The sequence below is a fragment of the Oryzias latipes genome, chromosome 21, assembly GCF_002234675.1.
Source record: "Oryzias latipes chromosome 21, ASM223467v1".
In the NCBI taxonomy this organism is placed as follows: Eukaryota; Metazoa; Chordata; class Actinopteri; order Beloniformes; family Adrianichthyidae; genus Oryzias; species Oryzias latipes.
The window spans coordinates 2,030,425-2,049,047 of record NC_019879.2 but is presented as its reverse complement, the minus strand read 5'-3'; the positions used below and the strand labels follow the sequence as shown (position 1 = coordinate 2,049,047).

The 18,623-nt window shown below is 41.5% G+C and overlaps 1 long non-coding RNA gene across 1 annotated transcript; it reads right to left on the bottom strand.

Moving 5' to 3' along the window:
- Nucleotides 1-7,395: 7,395 nt before the first annotated feature.
- Nucleotides 7,396-10,631, bottom strand: LOC111946775. The gene is made up of 3 exons (XR_002872529.1): nt 10,592-10,631; nt 9,434-9,529; nt 7,396-7,444 (listed from the first exon to the last, which is right to left on the bottom strand). It is a non-coding gene; the product is annotated as an uncharacterized LOC111946775 (long non-coding RNA).
- Between the last annotated feature and the right edge of the window lie 7,992 nt (nt 10,632-18,623).

The following is an 18,623-nucleotide window of genomic DNA, read 5'->3' as shown; positions in this document are numbered from 1 at the left end:
ACCAGAAAATCCTCTCACACTCACGACGGAAATCCTCTCACACACACTACCGAAATCCTCACACACTTACTGCCGAAATCCTCTCACACACACTACCAAAAAATCCTCTCACACACACTACCAAAAAATCCTCTCACACTCACTACTGAAATCCTCTCACGCTCATTACCGAAATCCTCTCACACTCACTACCGAAATCCTCTCACACTCACTACCGAAATCCTCTCACACTCACTGCCAAAATCCTCTCACACACACTACCAAAAAATCCTCTCACACACACTACCGAAATCCTCTCACACACACTACCGAAATGCTCTCACACTCACACTACCAAAAAATCCTCTCACACTAACTACCGAAATGCTCTCACACTCACTACCGAAATCCTCTCACACTCACTACCGAAATCCTCTCACACACACTACCAAAAAATCCTCTCACACTCACTACCGAAATCCTCTCACGCTCATTACCGAAATCCTCTCACACTCACTACCGAAATCTTCTCACACACACTAACAAAAAATCCTCTCACACTCACTACCGAAATCCTCTCACACTCACTACCGAAATCCTCTCACTCACACTACCAAAAAATCCTCTCACACTCACTTCCTAAATCCTCTCACACACACTACCGAAATCCTCTCACACTCACTACCGAAATCCTCTCACACACACTACCAAAAAATCCTTTCACACTCACTACCGAAATCCTCTCACACTCACTACTGAAATCCTCTCACACTCACTACCGAAATCCTCTCACACACACTACCAAATAAATCTTCTCACACTCACTACTGAAATCCTCTCAAAATCACTACTGAAATCCTCTCACACACACTACCAAAAAATCCTCTCACACACACTACCGAAATCCTCTCACACACACTACCAAAAAATCCCCTCACACTCACTACCGAAATCCTCTCACACTCACTACCAAAATCCTCTCACACACACTACCAAAAAATCCTCTCACACTCACTACCGAAATCCTCTAACACACACTACCAAAATATCCTCTCACACACACTACCAAAAAATCCTCTCACACTCATTACCGAAATCCTCTCACACCCACTACCGAAATCCTCTCACACTCACTACCAAAAAATCCTCTCACACTCACTACTGAAATCCTCTCACACTCACTACCGAAATCCTCTCACACACACTACCGAAATCTTCTCACACACACTACCAAAAAATCCTCTCACACTCACTACCGAAATCCTCTCACACTCACTACCGAAATCCTCTCACACACACTACCAGAAAATCCTCTCACACTCACTACCGAAATCCTCTCACACACACTACCGAAATCCTCTCGCACACACTACCAGAAAATCCTCTCACACTCACTACCGAAATCCTCTCACACACACTACCGAAATCCTCTCACACTCACTGCCGAAATCCTCTCACACACACTACCAAAAAATCCTCTCACACACACTACCAAAAAATCCTCTCACACTCACTACCGAAATCCTCTCACGCTCATTACCGAAATCCTCTCACACTCACTACCGAAATCTTCTCACTCACACTACCAAAAAATCCTCTCACACTCACTACCTAAATCCTCTCACACACACTACCGAAATCTTCTCACACTCACTACCGAAATCCTCTCACACTCACTACCGAAATCCTCTCACACACACTACCAAAAAATCTTCTCACACTCACTACTGAAATCCTCTCAAACTCACTACTGAAATCCTCTCACACACACTACCAAAAAATCCTCTCACACACACTACCGAAATCCTCTCACTTACACTACCGAAATCCTCTCACACTCACTACTGAAATCCTCTCACACTCACTACCAAAATCCTCTCACACTCACTACCGAAATCCTCTCACACTCACTACCGAAATCCTCTCACACACACTACCAAAAAATCCTCTCACACTCACTACCGAAATCCTCTCACACACACTACCGAAATCCTCTCACACTCACTACCGAAATCCTCTCACACACACTACCAAAAAATCCTTTCACACTCACTACCGAAATCCTCTCACACTCACTACCGAAATCCTCTCACACTCACTACCGAAATCCTCTCACACACACTACCAGAAAATCCTCTCACACTCACTACCGAAATCCTCTCACACACACTACCGAAATCCTCTCACACACACTACCAGAAAATCCTCTCACACTCACGACGGAAATCCTCTCACACACACTACCGAAATCCTCACACACTTACTGCCGAAATCCTCTCACACACACTACCAAAAAATCCTCTCACACACACTACCAAAAATCCTCTCACACTCATACCGAAATCCTCTCACGCTCATTACCGAAATCCTCTCACACTCACTACCGAAATCCTCTCACACTCACTACCGAAATCCTCTCACACACACTACCAGAAAATCCTCTCACACTCACTACCGAAATCCTCTCACACACACTACCGAAATCCTCTCACACTCACTGCCAAAATCCTCTCACACACACTACCAAAAAATCCTCTCACACACACTACCGAAATCCTCTCACACACACTACCGAAATGCTCTCACACTCACACTACCAAAAAATCCTCTCACACTAACTACCGAAATGCTCTCACACTCACTACCGAAATCCTCTCACACTCACTACCGAAATCCTCTCACACACACTACCAAAAAATCCTCTCACACTCACTACCGAAATCCTCTCACGCTCATTACCGAAATCCTCTCACACTCACTACCGAAATCTTCTCACACACACTAACAAAAAATCCTCTCACACTCACTACCGAAATCCTCTCACACTCACTACCGAAATCCTCTCACTCACACTACCAAAAAATCCTCTCACACTCACTTCCTAAATCCTCTCACACACACTACCGAAATCCTCTCACACTCACTACCGAAATCCTCTCACACACACTACCAAAAAATCCTTTCACACTCACTACCGAAATCCTCTCACACTCACTACTGAAATCCTCTCACACTCACTACCGAAATCCTCTCACACACACTACCAAAAAATCTTCTCACACTCACTACTGAAATCCTCTCAAACTCACTACTGAAATCCTCTCACACACACTACCAAAAAATCCTCTCACACACACTACCGAAATCCTCTCACACACACTACCAAAAAATCCCCTCACACTCACTACCGAAATCCTCTCACACTCACTACCAAAATCCTCTCACACACACTACCAAAAAATCCTATCACACTCACTACCGAAATCCTCTAACACACACTACCAAAATATCCTCTCACACACACTACCAAAAAATCCTCTCACACTCATTACCGAAATCCTCTCACACCCACTACCGAAATCCTCTCACACTCACTACCAAAAAATCCTCTCACACTCACTACTGAAATCCTCTCACACTCACTACCGGAAATCCTCTCACACACACTACCGAAATCTTCTCACACACACTACCAAAAAAATCCTCTCACACTCACTACCGAAATCCTCTCACACTCACTACCGAAATCCTCTCACACACACTACCAGAAAATCCTCTCACACTCACTACCCGAAATCCTCTCACACACACTACCGAAATCCTCTCACACACACTACCAGAAAATCCTCTCACACTCACTACCGAAATCCTCTCACACACACTACCGAAATCCTCTCACACTCACTGCCGAAATCCTCTCACACACACTACCAAAAAATCCTCTCACACACACTACCAAAAATCCTCTCACACTCACTACCGAAATCCTCTCACGCTCATTACCGAAATCCTCTCACACTCACTACCGAAATCTTCTCACTCACACTACCAAAAAATCCTCTCACACTCACTACCTAAATCCTCTCACACACACTACCGAAATCCTCTCACACTCACTACCGAAATCCTCTCACACTCACTACCGAAATCCTCTCACACACACTACCAAAAAATCTTCTCACACTCACTACTGAAATCCTCTCAAACTCACTACTGAAATCCTCTCACACACACTACCAAAAAATCCTCTCACACACACTACCGAAATCCTCTCACTTACACTACCGAAATCCTCTCACACTCACTACTGAAATCCTCTCACACTCACTACCAAAATCCTCTCACACTCACTACCGAAATCCTCTCACACTCACTACCGAAATCCTCTCACACACACTACCAAAAAATCCTCTCACACTCATTACCGAAATCCTCTCACACACACTACCGAAATCCTCTCACACTCACTACCGAAATCCTCTCACACACACTACCAAAAATCCTTTCACACTCACTACCGAAATCCTCTCACACTCACTACCGAAATCCTCTCACACTCACTACCGAAATCCTCTCACACACACTACCAAAAAATCCTCTCACACACACTACCAAAAAATCCTCTCACACTCATTACCGAAATCCTCTCACACACACTACCGAAATCCTCTCACACTCACTACCGAAATCCTCTCACACTCACTACCAAAAAATCCTCTCACACTCACTACTGAAATCCTCTCACACTCACTACCGAAATCCTCTCACACACACTACCGAAATCCTCTCACATACACTACCGAAATCTTCTCACACACACTACCAAAAAATCCTCTCACAATCACTACCGAAATCCTCTCACACTCACTACCGAAATCCTCTCACACTCACTACCGAAATCCTCTCACATTCACTACCGAAATCCTCTCACACACACTACCAAAAAATCCTCTCACACTCACTACCGAAATCCTCTCACACACAATACCGAAATCCTCTCACACTCACTACCGAAATCCTCTCACACACACTACCAAAAAATCCTTTCCCACTCACTACCGAAATCCTCTCACACACACTACCAAAAAATCCCTTCTTACTCACTACTGAAATCCCTTCACACACACTACCGAAATCCTCTCACACTCACTACCGAAATCTTCTCACACACACTACCGAAATCCTCTCACACACACTACCGAAATCTTCTCACACACACTACCAAAAAATCCTCTCACACTCACTGCTGAAATCCTCTCACACTCACTACCGAAATCCTCTCACACTCACTACCGAAATCCTCTCACACTCACTACCGAAATCCTCTCACACACACTACCAAAAAATCCTCTCACACTCACTACCGAAATCCTCTCACACACACTACTGAAATCCTCTCACACTCACTACCGAAATCCTCTCACACACACTACCAAAAAATACTTTCCCACTCACTACCGAAATCCTCTCACACACACTACCAAAAAATCCTCTCACACACACTACCGAAATCCTCTCACACACACTACCAAAAAATCCTCTCACACTCACTACCGAAATCCTCTCACACACACTACCAAAAAATCCCCTCACACTCACTACTGAAATCCTCTCACACACACTACCGAAATCCTCTCACACTCACTACCGAAATCTTCTCACACACACTACCAAAAAATCCTTTCACACTCACTACTGAAATCGTCTCACACTCACTTCCGAAATCCTCTCACACACAGTACCGACATCCTCTCACACACACTACCGAAATCTTCTCACACACACTACCAAAAAATCCTCTCACACTCACTACCGAAATGCTCTCACACTCACTACCGAAATCCTCTCACACACACTACCACAAAATCCTCCCACACTCATTACCGAAATCCTCTCACAGACACTACCGAAATCCTCTCACACTCACTACCAAAAAATCCTCTCACACTCACTACTGAATCCTCTCACACTCACTACCGAAATCCTCTCACACACACTACCGAAATCCTCTCACACTCACTACCGAAATCCTCTCACACACACTACCGAAATCCTCTCACACACACTACCGAAATCCTCTCAGACGTGGAAGACTCTGAAGATAGAACAATAATTATTTCATTAAGGAAATTAAATGTAATTTTTTGAATGTTTCGATTCATTTTGATGTCTTAAATTTTGGTTTATGAAATATTTATGAATACTGGAAAATCTCATGTTTTTTTTTTTTGGCCGGGTTTTTGGATTTTTATTTAAATTTTTAAAATGAAAGTATTTTTTTTATAAAACAAGTGATATGGTTTGACTCTGAATAAAAAATATTAAACTTTGAACTCACAAGTGTTTCATGTAATTAGACTATACGACTCATAATCCAATGTTGGAAAAAGAATGTTCAACTCTAACCTTGAGCACGATTAGCAACAAATGCTTAAGTTTAACAAAAAAAAAAAACTTTAAGTTAGGGTTAGGGTTTAACTCACAAGCTGTTCATATCTGGCCAGAGCATCCAGAGGAAATCTTCTGAGACGTCTGCTTCTCCTTGCTGTCCTGTGATGCTGCATATCTGCTTGTTTTCGGTTTGATCTCACAAAAACGGTTGAATTATTGCCAACAGGACCATGGACAGATTCAAGCCATTTTCAGTAAGGTGTAAGAAAACTGCAGAAAAAAATGCCTCCTCACAAGAGCCCGTAAATCGTTCAGTGGCAGAAAAATAAAAAATGTGATAATGTGGTACACTGTAAACCCTAACGAGTTGACAGAACTTAAAAATTGTTTTGTAACAGATTACACAATAGTTTTTAAGTTATATTATTAAAACTTTTAAGTTAACATTTATTAAAATGTATATTGTCAGTTGGCTTAAATTTTTATTATTTCATATTAAAAATATTAAGATTCCTCAACTTACAAAAGAGTGATTATTTACTCAAAGTTTTTAATTTTTTCCAACTAAAAAAACACTTTAACTAACTATATTTTTATAATATTACTCACTCATAAAATATGTAAAATTCACTCAAATGTTTTATAAATTCTCTAACTCATTAAATGTGTAGCATTGAAAATATTTAGAATTCTTGAGCTTAAAATGTTTCTACTTGAAATGTATTCTAAACAGAGGTATTGATACTGTCCCACAACAACATTTAAAAGCTAACATTGATAAAAACCAACAAACATGAAAGCCACACAATAGCGATTGCTTAATACACTTTTTTTAATTGCTCTTTTAAAAAAAAAAAAAAGCACAAATATCAAGAGGATGAAACAATCAGTGAAATAAAACTGCATCATAAGAGTGCCACACAACATATTGACAAAAAGTGTTGGTTTGTATTGTACAGCAGAAAAAGCAAATGATCACAACAAAACACATTAGTAGCATAACACTTAAACCAACAAATAGTCCATTCTGGGAGACTCACTCAACGCAGCATTCTTTAGCGTCAATAAATGTCCTTTCAGTGATTTGCTGTCCTCACGGCTCATGACAGCGTTCTGAATAAATGTGAAGGCAAGTTCAAGTGTTTTTGGGGTGCTTTAGGTCCAGAGCATAGATGTCCCCGAAGAGTGGAAGAGATTAGTCAGCCAGATCTGTGGGACCACTGACGGCAGCATCCGGAGCGTCACCACGACAACTGAGAGGAGAACCACAGCAGTGTCTGTGAGGTCTGGTATTCTGGAAAATACAAAACAGAAAACAAAGATGAGTTCAGACCCTCAAAGATATTCATCACACTAATGTCCAAAACTAACATTCCTGCCACCTGTCAATGTGAATCTTTTCATGCTAACATTCTGTTAGCTTTTAATCAACTGGCTGTGATGCTTTAAGGACCAACTCCAAATAAAATTGTGTTTTTAAAAAGTTCTTTAGCATTTTTCTGAAAAATCAGGACATTTATAAAATAATTTAAAGTGTGGATGCCATGCTTTGAACAACTTTGTCAATAAAAAAGCCTTTTAAACGCTGAATCTATTGATACCAATAGTTAGCGTCGAAAAAAATCCGAAGCATATGAATAATAGACATCTTTCGAAGGAATCAGAGATTTGAATTTGCCGCTAAGAGCGCAGGCTGGAAGTGACCTTGATATGACCTGTGACGTCACGAAAGGCATTGACTTTCGCAGTTCCGCTTCGGACAGCATGTAAACAAAACAGGTAGTCTTCGTTTCTCTCGTGTTTTAAATCTGTTAATCATCAACATGCCAAGTCGTTGTGTGGCAGCTGGATGTAGCAATACATCTAGTGATAGTGTATCTGTGTATAAACTCCCAAAACAAGAAACGCTGCTGAAAAGGGGAAAGTTCAAGAAGGTGGACGGCGAAGGATTCTTCCCTCCAGATCTGCAGGAGAGAAGTCTGCGTTTTCGAAGGGACAAAAAGAATTTTGAACGGAGAGTTGGGAGGAGGATCTTGGCTTCTGAGTCGAGGAAAGGCGGGTGAGCTGGAAGCGAGCGAGCCGTTTTCTGGGTCGGAGAGGACGGCGCTGGAGTCGGGAGCGGAGGCTGCTAAGCTAGTGTGCATCACGATGGATCACATTGAGGCGAAGTAGTCGTGTTTTCTGTTGTCCTTGGATCCAACTGGAGTATTTCAACGCACTCAATGTTTTGCAAGAGAAGCAACAGGCCTGCAACGTTTTTTTTTTCTTTTGCTTTTGAGGTGCCGGTACCGTGAGTAAACTGAACTGTGTGTGTGTGTGTGTGTGTGTGAGCGCGCGCGCGCACGAGAAAAGGTTTCAAACTGGTTCAAACAGGTAAAACTGTTAATGTTCCACAGTTGTTAATGGTATACAGTGACTTTGTTAACTAAAGAGTAGTAATATCTGGGAAACCCCTTATTTTGTGACATTTATTTTGTAAATTGGGTTGAAAACCAGTGTTTACCTTTGTTTAGATTAGGTCAAAAGGGGACATTTTGAGTATACTTTAGGGTAAGTGGAGTAATTTAATTTTATACATTTTTTAGACTTACTGGAGTCTAGCCGAATCTTCATGCTGGCTATCGTCATCGGCATCACTAGACCTACTACTTTCTGCTATATCCTCCTCACTTTCGCAAAAGGGTTCGAATCGATACGGTTGCAAAAGTGACTCATCATCATGATAATCTCCGCAACTTTCCTCTTCATCTTTCTGTTCATCTGATGATAAATCGCTAATAGAGACGGTAGCATCACTCTGTGCTTCGCTATCGGTGCTAGCCATGTTGTCTGCCTTTCGTTACGTCACAAACATGGCGGCGCGAAGTCGGCGGAATGCGAGAAGCCGGCGGCCGTCCTTGTTGTTTATATCGCGTTTTTCGCTATTTATTCTTTTTCGAAAAATATTAAAAACAATCGCAACATGAAATAGAGACTATTTACTATATTTTGGCTTATTAAAATAGTCCATGTCACCCACACTTTAAGACTAAAGCTTCATTTTTCTTTATTCATACAATGATGGATCAGGAGCAGAAAAGGTAAACGAAAAGGTTCCCGCTCCCTCCAATCAGCAGTCCCTGATGTTCGCCTTTCATCTTCCGTCTCATTCTTAAAACCATTTAAAAATATCACTCATTTTGGAAACTACAAACAATTGCCTATTTATTATGTCACTCGATAAAATCTCAATCAATATTAAAGGATTAGAGAAAAACATTGACAGGGAGTCGTGTACACTTACAGTACAGGTCTTGAAGAAGTTGGAGGCATATTCATGCAGATAAACAGGAAGTGCATGGATGACAAGTGCCCATCTCATGTTCACATCACGCTGGTCCTAAAAAGAATAAAAAGAAATATACATTACCATTGAAGCAAACGCAGAGCAAACACTTCCAATATTTACTTAAGGAACTTTAAGAAATAATAAAATTATACCTTTTCTAGATGTCTATTTCTAGTAAGAGGACAGTGCAGTGTTTATGGCATGATCCACCTCAGGCCAAAGACCCAAAGTCATTTTTAAGGCAAGTTACACTATGGCTTCTGACAGCTGTTTACAATTATTTGTTATCCGTTTTTGAATTATTCTCATTAGAAATTCACCTGGAGGTCATAAATCCTAACCAAGCTGGCCAGTTCCTGGCTGTTTTGGTGGACTTTGGCTCAGAAAAAGGCAGCTTTAAGTTACACAAACATGTAAAAACTGCACAATTACCTCTGACTGCATCTACTCTACATAAATCTATTTCAGATCTTGCCAGATGAGTTATCATGGTTTTCAAATGATGGAATGGTGCTAATGCAACTAAATTTAAATTTATACTGTATTCATCCCTCAATGGGGAAATTCTTCTCCGCATTTGACCCATCCCCTGGGGGAGTGGGTGAGCTGCAGCTGAACCGCGCTCAGGAGGCAGTAGCGTTAAGGGCCTTGCCTAAGGACCCCCACTGGGTGATTTAACTGCTCCGCCATTGATATGGTAATTGCCCCCCAGTACCATTGCTTATTCCCTCCGGGAATCGAACCCTGGATTCCTGCATGGTAGCTTGTCACCTTACCACCGAGCCACCCAGCCACAAAAAAAACTATCATAGACACATGAAAATATTCCAAAGTGTCTCCACATACATGGCAGTCGAAACACCTTGGAATATTGGCTATGTCGTACTGCAGTATTATATGTAGTACTGCATAGTGCTCAAGTAGCAGAACACAACTTGCACCTCCATTCCATTGTGCCACCTTCAGCCTGCAATCTAAATATGTTTGGTTAAATTGTAAATAATTTTAACTCTATTTCTATTTGGCTAGTTAAAATCTGCATAAATGCTTCCATATCAAATCTAATAGTGGTAATAGTTCAGGATGAATATATTAAATAAGTATAAAACTCACCAACTTGACGGCTCTTTTCTGGTGAAATGGTGACTTTCTGGTGAACTCTCTGAAGTTCAGTATCTGAAAAAGTCCAAAAGAGATTTTTCAATGTTAAAGAAAAATGTTTCAATATATTCTGATCAAAACATTTATTGCACTACACAAACTATTGCATTTTTTGTTTTTTTTAATAGCTCTAGACAAATAACTGATCAAGAGACAAGTTACCTCGCTGGTCTTGGCGTCTGCCTGGAGGTGAAACACTGAAGACTCTTGTAGTTCGGTACCTGAACACAACAGGAACACGTTGATTATTTATTTTTACAAAAACCTTTCTTATAATAGAGTTCAGTGATTTAAAAAAGCTTAAAGCTGCATTCAAAACCCCAGTGCTTCCATGTAGCAACCAGGCTTAAAACTTTTGGCGGTAGCTCCTCCCACACAACCGTTAGAGGGCTTTGAGTGACATTTTTGGACATGTGTCCAGCAGAAAACTTTAGCCACTAACAAAAGGCCTCCAACGCGAATTTCACACGCAGATCACGTTTAGTGTGATTGCAGTGATCATTACAGATCATTTCTACCTCTGAAAAAACTCATCACTGTCGTAACTTACGGGCAGAAATGCATTTTGGGTTTGGCTCGCCATATACGTCTGCTCCGCTATGACGAACTAATGTACATTGTCACATTAAGCTGTAAAACGATCGAACACACGTATGTTTAAACAGTAAAGCACATTTACGGTAGTATAGAGCATTTTTAAAGCATTTCATTCAAAAATAGTAGTGTAAACCGTCGTAAACGATACTAACCAAATTAAATCAGGGCTGAAGACAAGACGGCGCCACTGAGGAAAACATCAGCGATGAGGCGGATGGAAAAAAAACGAGGTTGGGGCGTCTTGAAGCTGGGCAAAAGCGCAACGCATTGCAGAAAAATAAAATGCTCGATTTTCAATTTCAAACGTCGCATACTCGCATTCGGCAAATCCAACATGGCCACCTGAGCTAACGTTGAGAAAACGAAAGACCCTCCCACCAGTACGTGATGACGTCATGACGCTACTTCAGGGATCTTAAAATTTTTGAGTGCTAGATACAAATAAGCTTTAAAATATTGAGCACTGTTGAGTTAAATTTGGAAAAATGTTGATAGAGCTTAATACTTTATAGTTGAATCAACTACAAAATGATATTTAAGTTGTGTAACCTTAATGGTTATGAGCCAATACAACTGTTAGGGTTTACAGTGTAGTAAAAGATTCCAGGACGTTCTGCAACTGTATCTGCGATTACTGGAAGTCGAAAATAAAAATGTATAAAAGAAAAACAAAAATGTCACCCAGACCAGTTTTCCCTCAGGTGCAAACAATCTATTATAGTTTTTTTTTTTTTTTTTTTTTTTTTTTTTTAACTTGTCCTGTCCAACAGCTGGGCAGACAGATGAGAGCTGAGGGCCTCTTGTGTTGGCAGATTTTACTTTAACAAGAGGGGTTATTAATCTTCAGACAAACCAAAGGTATGTCGATAAACCCCTTTTGTAATTGAGGCCAAACTTTATTAATTTCAATCATGTCTGAAAATCTTTGGTGTTGGACCGGACGGAAAAGGAAAGAGGGGAAGAAGAGAGGGACGATAGAGAGAGGGGGTAGGGGTGATAATAGGAGGGGAAGGGGGATAAGACCATGAAGCAGCATAAAGCAACAAGTTTACTGGTTGTTAATCATTATGGTAAGGTTCAAATGTAGTACAAAAAGGGCGGAGCCTGTCCACACACACACTCAAATGTTATAAACACACCTGCTAGCTGCAAAAATGTCCACCTGTCGACATGTACACAAAACAGATAGTGTTCACACGCATACTTATGCCTTAAAACCAACTAGTGTGAAATATTTCAGTCATTCAGTCATGAAACTGTTAGTGCAAGGTGAGCTAACACCTGTGCTCAGGTGAGTGTTTATGTTCTTCTAAAATGGATGGTGGAACGTGAAAAGAAGGAGGGAGAGTGCCCAGCCATCCCCACCCCAAGACCCCCACCGCAGCAGCAGCGGCAGCCGGAATCCCCCAACGCCACACGGGAACCGGCAGGGAACAACCGCCGCCCGGGCGACCAAGCCCGCCACCCAGGCCAGGGCCAGCAGGACCGCCGCAAGGCCCCCAGAGCCAGAGAGCAGGGAGGCACGGAGGGGAAAGAGGCGCCGCCCCAGCCCAACCAGGAGAGCAGCCGCGCCGGGAGAACCCAACGCAGGGCCCCACCGGAGAAGGACGCCCACAGCCCAGACGAGCACCCCACCACCACCCAGGAGTTCCGGGCATCCCCCCGCCCCAACCCCAGGTACGAGCCAGGACCCCCAAGGGAGACCCGCTCCGCACTCCAGGCAGCCATCCGCCCGGCCCACGGTTGGTCCAGGAGGAGCGAGGCAGGGGCCGCCCCCCGCCCAGAGGGGGAACCCCGGGGAAAAAAGAGGGCCCACAAGGGGTGTTGTAAATATGGCCCGACCAGGCTCGGCCACAGTTGGAAATTTGGCGGGGCCCAGCTCAGGAGCAAGGACCAGAACCCACCCCCCAGGGACACGAACACTCCGGCTCGATGTAATGTGAACCCCCCACCGCGCGGAGAGAGCACCGCCGGGCCCAGGAAGCCGGCACCCCGGGGACACGGCCGCCGTTGCAAAGGGGCCCTACCCCCCCCAGGGAAGAGGCAGGGGACAGATGGTCCTAGGTCCCACCTTCCTTGCAAAATGTGTGTGTGTATGTGTGTTTGGGTGTGGTGTGTGCATGTGTGTGTGTTTATGTGTGGATGTATATATTGAGGGGGAGGGGTGTGTGTGCTAAGGGGGGTGCAGTTAAAATTGGCGGGTAGGGCACTAAGGGGACATCTCCTGATTACTCACAGTGACGCCCCTCACCCTCCCCACCAAGGGACCCTAAATGTCTAAGGTGTGGTTAAAATTGGCGGGTAGGGTGCTAGGAGGACATCCGCTGCTTGCTGGCAGTGATGTCCAAGCACCCCCCTACCAAGGGCCCTACATGTCTAAGGTGCAAGTAAAACCGAAAGAGGGGGGGCCCACTCCATACGGCAACCATAGGAGGGGGGCCACTGCCTAGTAAACCCCCCCAAGGCCTCGCAGGCTAAGCCCCCACCCCTCACCCTATTATGAGGTTATATGAGGAAGGGGTAAGTTGGGGCAGCTTGTAGACTTTCCCCCGGTGGTCAAACAGCTGTCCCCCCCCCCCCAGCAAGGGGGCCAGGCCCACCCGCCCAGGGGCCCCACCCCGGAGGTGCGACACCCAGGCCCAGCACCACCCCCCCACACAGAGAGAGAGGAGCCAGAAAGCGTTGAACTGAAGAAACTGAATGTTTTTTACAGTCACAATTGTGTCTGGTGGGTTGAGGCCCAAAGCGCTTTACAGTCACAGTCTGATTCACCTAGCACACATTTTAAAAATGAAAAAGTGAAAAACTGCAAAGATGTTTGTGGATCTTTAAGCCTTTATTTTAAACATTTCAGAGCATCTCATTAAACCAAAAAAAAAAAACTCAGTAAAAACAATTAAAGAAAAAGCCTATAATCATTGAGTTGATTTTCACTTTGAACAGATAACTTCTTATGAAAATAACACCAGCAGATAAAAGACTAAGGTCATAAACATAATATAAACATTGTCTTCTTTTATGAAAAATAAACCAGATAATATAGGAATTATGTGATCATTGAACAAATTTTCACTTTGAACAGAAAAAGTTGAACTTCTCCTCATCATGTTTCTTGAACCACTTGTGTTCTCCTACCGTTTGCATGGCTCCTGACATGTCACACTCATTCATCTGTTCAGGTGAGGCCCAGTTCTTGTAGTGGACCACCTCATCACTGACCCAGAACCAGAACCCAGAGTGCAGGTGTAGCGCAGTCCAGTCCACACAAAGGGAGAGGAGGCATTCTTGGTTTTCTCCTGGACCCATCTCTGTTCATCCATGTTAGTGATGGTGACCAGGTCATGGTGGTGATGTCTGCAGTAGTATAAGGCCTCCTCCCAGGTTCTGTTCTCTTTGATCAGGATCACATGATCTGGTGGGGATGGGTATTAATTTAAGATTATATTCTAAATTCATTGATGATTTCACAGAAACGTATTGTGCTTGTTTGCTTTTGTTTTTGTTGCTAACACCATTGAGAAGAACAATAAATGTTTAACTAATTGAATCTGAAAATAAAGTGTTGATTAACAGATGAGTATGAATTAATTGAAGATCTTCAAGTGAAAAACTTTACCTTGGTAACAGATAAAGGGCTGTTTTTTCCCACAGTCATCAATGCTCCAACTGCCATCTCAGTCAGAATAGAACAGCTGTAGTCTTTTTACTGCCACGGTAAAATTCCTTATCCCACAGTCTAAAAAAAAGCTGCTGCCATCCGACCAGATCCAGGTGGCTCTGTACAGCCCGATAAATATGTGGCCATCATTGCAATCATTCAGAATTGAAGGCAAGCAATTGTTTTGTCCATCAACAGAATCTACCAATACTTGTTGACAGGGACTGTTTCCATGAGAATTCTCCTTTATTCCTGTAGCTGTGCTTCTCCTACTAAATCTGTGTATGTAGTTCTGCAGTATTCCTGAGCCTCAAACCAGTTTGTCTCTTTTCTTAAGAAAAACATTTTGTTTGGAGAGTTTTCCCCTGTAACTACACAAACAAGTTGGTAATAAATTAACTCCACATTTTCGTGGCAAATGATATAACATTTCACCTTTCTAAGCACAGTTCTGACACAGAAAAATAGTTTGTGATGTTTTCGTGACATTAATTTTTCTTGTTGAACAATGTATGTATAATTGCAGTATACTTGGAGCAAGAGAAATGATTATTTCTTACTGTTAAAGCAGAGGAAATAATGGTTTGTGTACAATCGATATAACCACTTAAGTGTTCACAGAGAGCACCAGGTCTTTTTTCCACCATTTGGTTCATTAGTATTCCAGTTTACATTTGTTTTGTGAACTCCACTCCAGGCAGAGACCAGTGGAAGTCTCATTGGTTCCTGCTTCATAGTACAGACCTCCAAGCGCATGGAGCTTCTCTGCATGTTTCTGAGTTTGTCCAAGTTTTCCTGTTGGTCACTGTAGCCAGATCAGTGTAATGTGTCTGCAGTGCTGCTGAGCTTCAGTCCAACTCAGGTTCATATTAACAAAGTAATAGTCATACATCTGACATGTGAAGAGACAAAAATGACCTGGAAGCCAGAATAAAGAGGAGAGCACATTTCATTTTCTTGGTGACTTTGAGATTAAATACAGACTCTGTGAGTTTGAAAAACTAAAGAGAGGAGCTGATGATGCACTTACCCACAAAGATGAGGAAGAAGAAACTCTGCTTCATCTTTGCTTTGAGTATTCATTTAACCTCTGAGAAAAAAGCATTTTTACACGAGTTAAGATTTTTTATTTAGTGGAAAAATTGTGAGTTCCTCAGAGTAAAAATAATTTTTCAAATGTAGTTTGATTAAAGAACAGAATATAAACACCTGAGTCCTTCTGATGTCATACTTTAAAATCATCATTTCAAATAAAGTTTTAACAGAAGTTTGCCTCATTTATTTTTGTTGTATATATATTTTGAACATCAATTTAAAAGGCATTTATTTACACTTAAAAGTGCGAAAAACACTATTGTTTACATTTCCTGTTTAGTTTATTTACATTTCCTGCTGGGAAAAAATTAAATGTGTTGTTATGAAAGGGCATTTGCATGATGAATTTGTGATATAAATTATGTTTAAAAGAACAATTTCTTTTACTTTTTTCAAGAATCAATTATGCCCACTAATATTCTAGTAATATGATTGTATGTCATCCACTAAAGTAAATATTTCATTTAATTTAAACACAGTTTCTGATAGAAACACATGAGTTTTAACAAAAATGTGTCCCATCGTTCCTGAAATTTCTGGTGTCAAATTGCAATTTTGATTAAAAGATCACACTATAAAAAAGACTAAACCATCAGAACTGACTAAACTGACTTTTTTGGGGGGTGGAGGAGGGGGTATCTGACTAACAAATAAATGGGAAAATTAACAAAAACAAATACCTGAAAATACGTATTAAAACCCATACTACTAATAATAAATCTGAAATCCTTTCTAATATAAATCCCTTTCTTTAATCATTTCTCTTTAATGATTTTTTTTTTTTTTTAACTAACTTTGCTATGTTCCGAGAAAACTCCCATATATTTGATAACAAATATTTAGGATATTTGAATGAATAAAAAACGTTAAACAGTTTGTTTTACTGGTTTATCACACTGTTTTAATATTATTATCTGTATGTAATAATTGAAAATGGCAGATACTCACTTGCAGGGTTTCTTCTCTGAGCTTCAGTCTGATCTTCAACCTTCTGCTTGATGTGTTGAATATTTGTGATCACAGCATCACTGCATCCTCATATTTAACTGTCATGTTTGCATAGAAGTTTAAGTAAACACTGGTCTCAACTACAGATGATGATTGTCATGTTTCGTGTCAAAACAGATTTGATTCTCGTCTTATTCTTCTTATTAAACACTCCTGTAGAGTAATGGCATCCTGTGTTAACTGATGTACTTTAAAAAATAAAAAACAAACAGCGATCAGAGAGAAAATTACTGATAAAAATATATTTCTGTATTACCAGTGTCAAATACAAAAGAAAAAGCATGTGAATGTTTTAGAAAATATCCCATTAAAAAAAGAATGCTCCTAATTGTTTTAGGCAGATTTTGTTTTATCTTTAATTTTAATTAAAAAAAAAAGTAAAATTATCAGAGATCCTACTATGTAGGTCAACAGCTGCTCTACGCTTTGGAAAGATGAAAGCATTAGGATCAAAGTTGGAGTCAGAAATACCGTCCAATTTGAAGTTATAAACACTCAGTGGCCACTTCATTCGGACATCTGTCCAACTGCTCATTAACACAATTTCTAATCGGCAATTACAAGGCAACAACTCAATGCATTTAGGCATAGTCAAGACAATCCTGCATAAAAATCAAGTATCCAAGTGGGGAAGAAAGGGGTTTTAAGTTACTTAGGAGGATGTTGGTGCCAGACGGGCAATAAAAGATTGGAAAAACGTTGCCTGCTGGTTCTTGGACACTTTGAACCCCTTAGTACCATTTCAGCATGGCTACAATGCACAGCCTACCTGAGTATTGTTGCTGACCATGTCCTCCTCATGACCACAGTGTACCATCGTCTGATGGCTACTGCCAGCATAATAATGTGTCATGTCATAGAGCTGGAATAATCTTAGACTGGTTTCTTGAACATGACAATGAATGCACTGGACTCAAATGGCCTTCATTGTCACCAATCTCAACCCAATAGATCCCCTTTGGAATGTGGTGAAACAGGACATTGGCATCATGGATGTGCAGCTGACATATCTGCAGCAACTGTGTGATGCTATCCTGACAATATGGACATGAACTCTGAGGAATGTTTCAGTACCGTTTTAAATCTATGCCACCAAGGTTAAAGGGCCTATTCAATGCAAAATCATTTTTTTTTGAGCTTTTAGGTGTATTATAATCTTCATTTCTCAAAAAAAACCCAAAGCGGTATTTGATCCATTCATACATTTCTGAGTATTATTTTAATAACCTGTGCTATGAGCCAGCCCCTCCCAACACGAAAACGAGCGGGCTCTCATGAGTTGACGTAGACTGGTGAGAACAGCCTCTTCTAAGAATAGTTTGCGCAGCCAGCACTAATGCAGGCCAACACACATCCCCACTTGTTTCCGAGGGAGTTAACTACTATTGGCAAGAAGGATTTAATTTTAAATAAACTAATGCACATCCATCTTTGCAACAGTTTGGATGTTGTTTGTTTTCATGGGGAAACATAGACACACTGCAGAGGCCAACTAGGTTCATGTCATGAAATGGCGCAGCCACACGGATCAAAAGGCGGAGCCTCAGAGATCGAGTTGTCTTACTTCCTGGTTGGAAAAGAAACCAGGGCAAAAAATGAATATTTAACCCAAAAAAATTGTTGTGT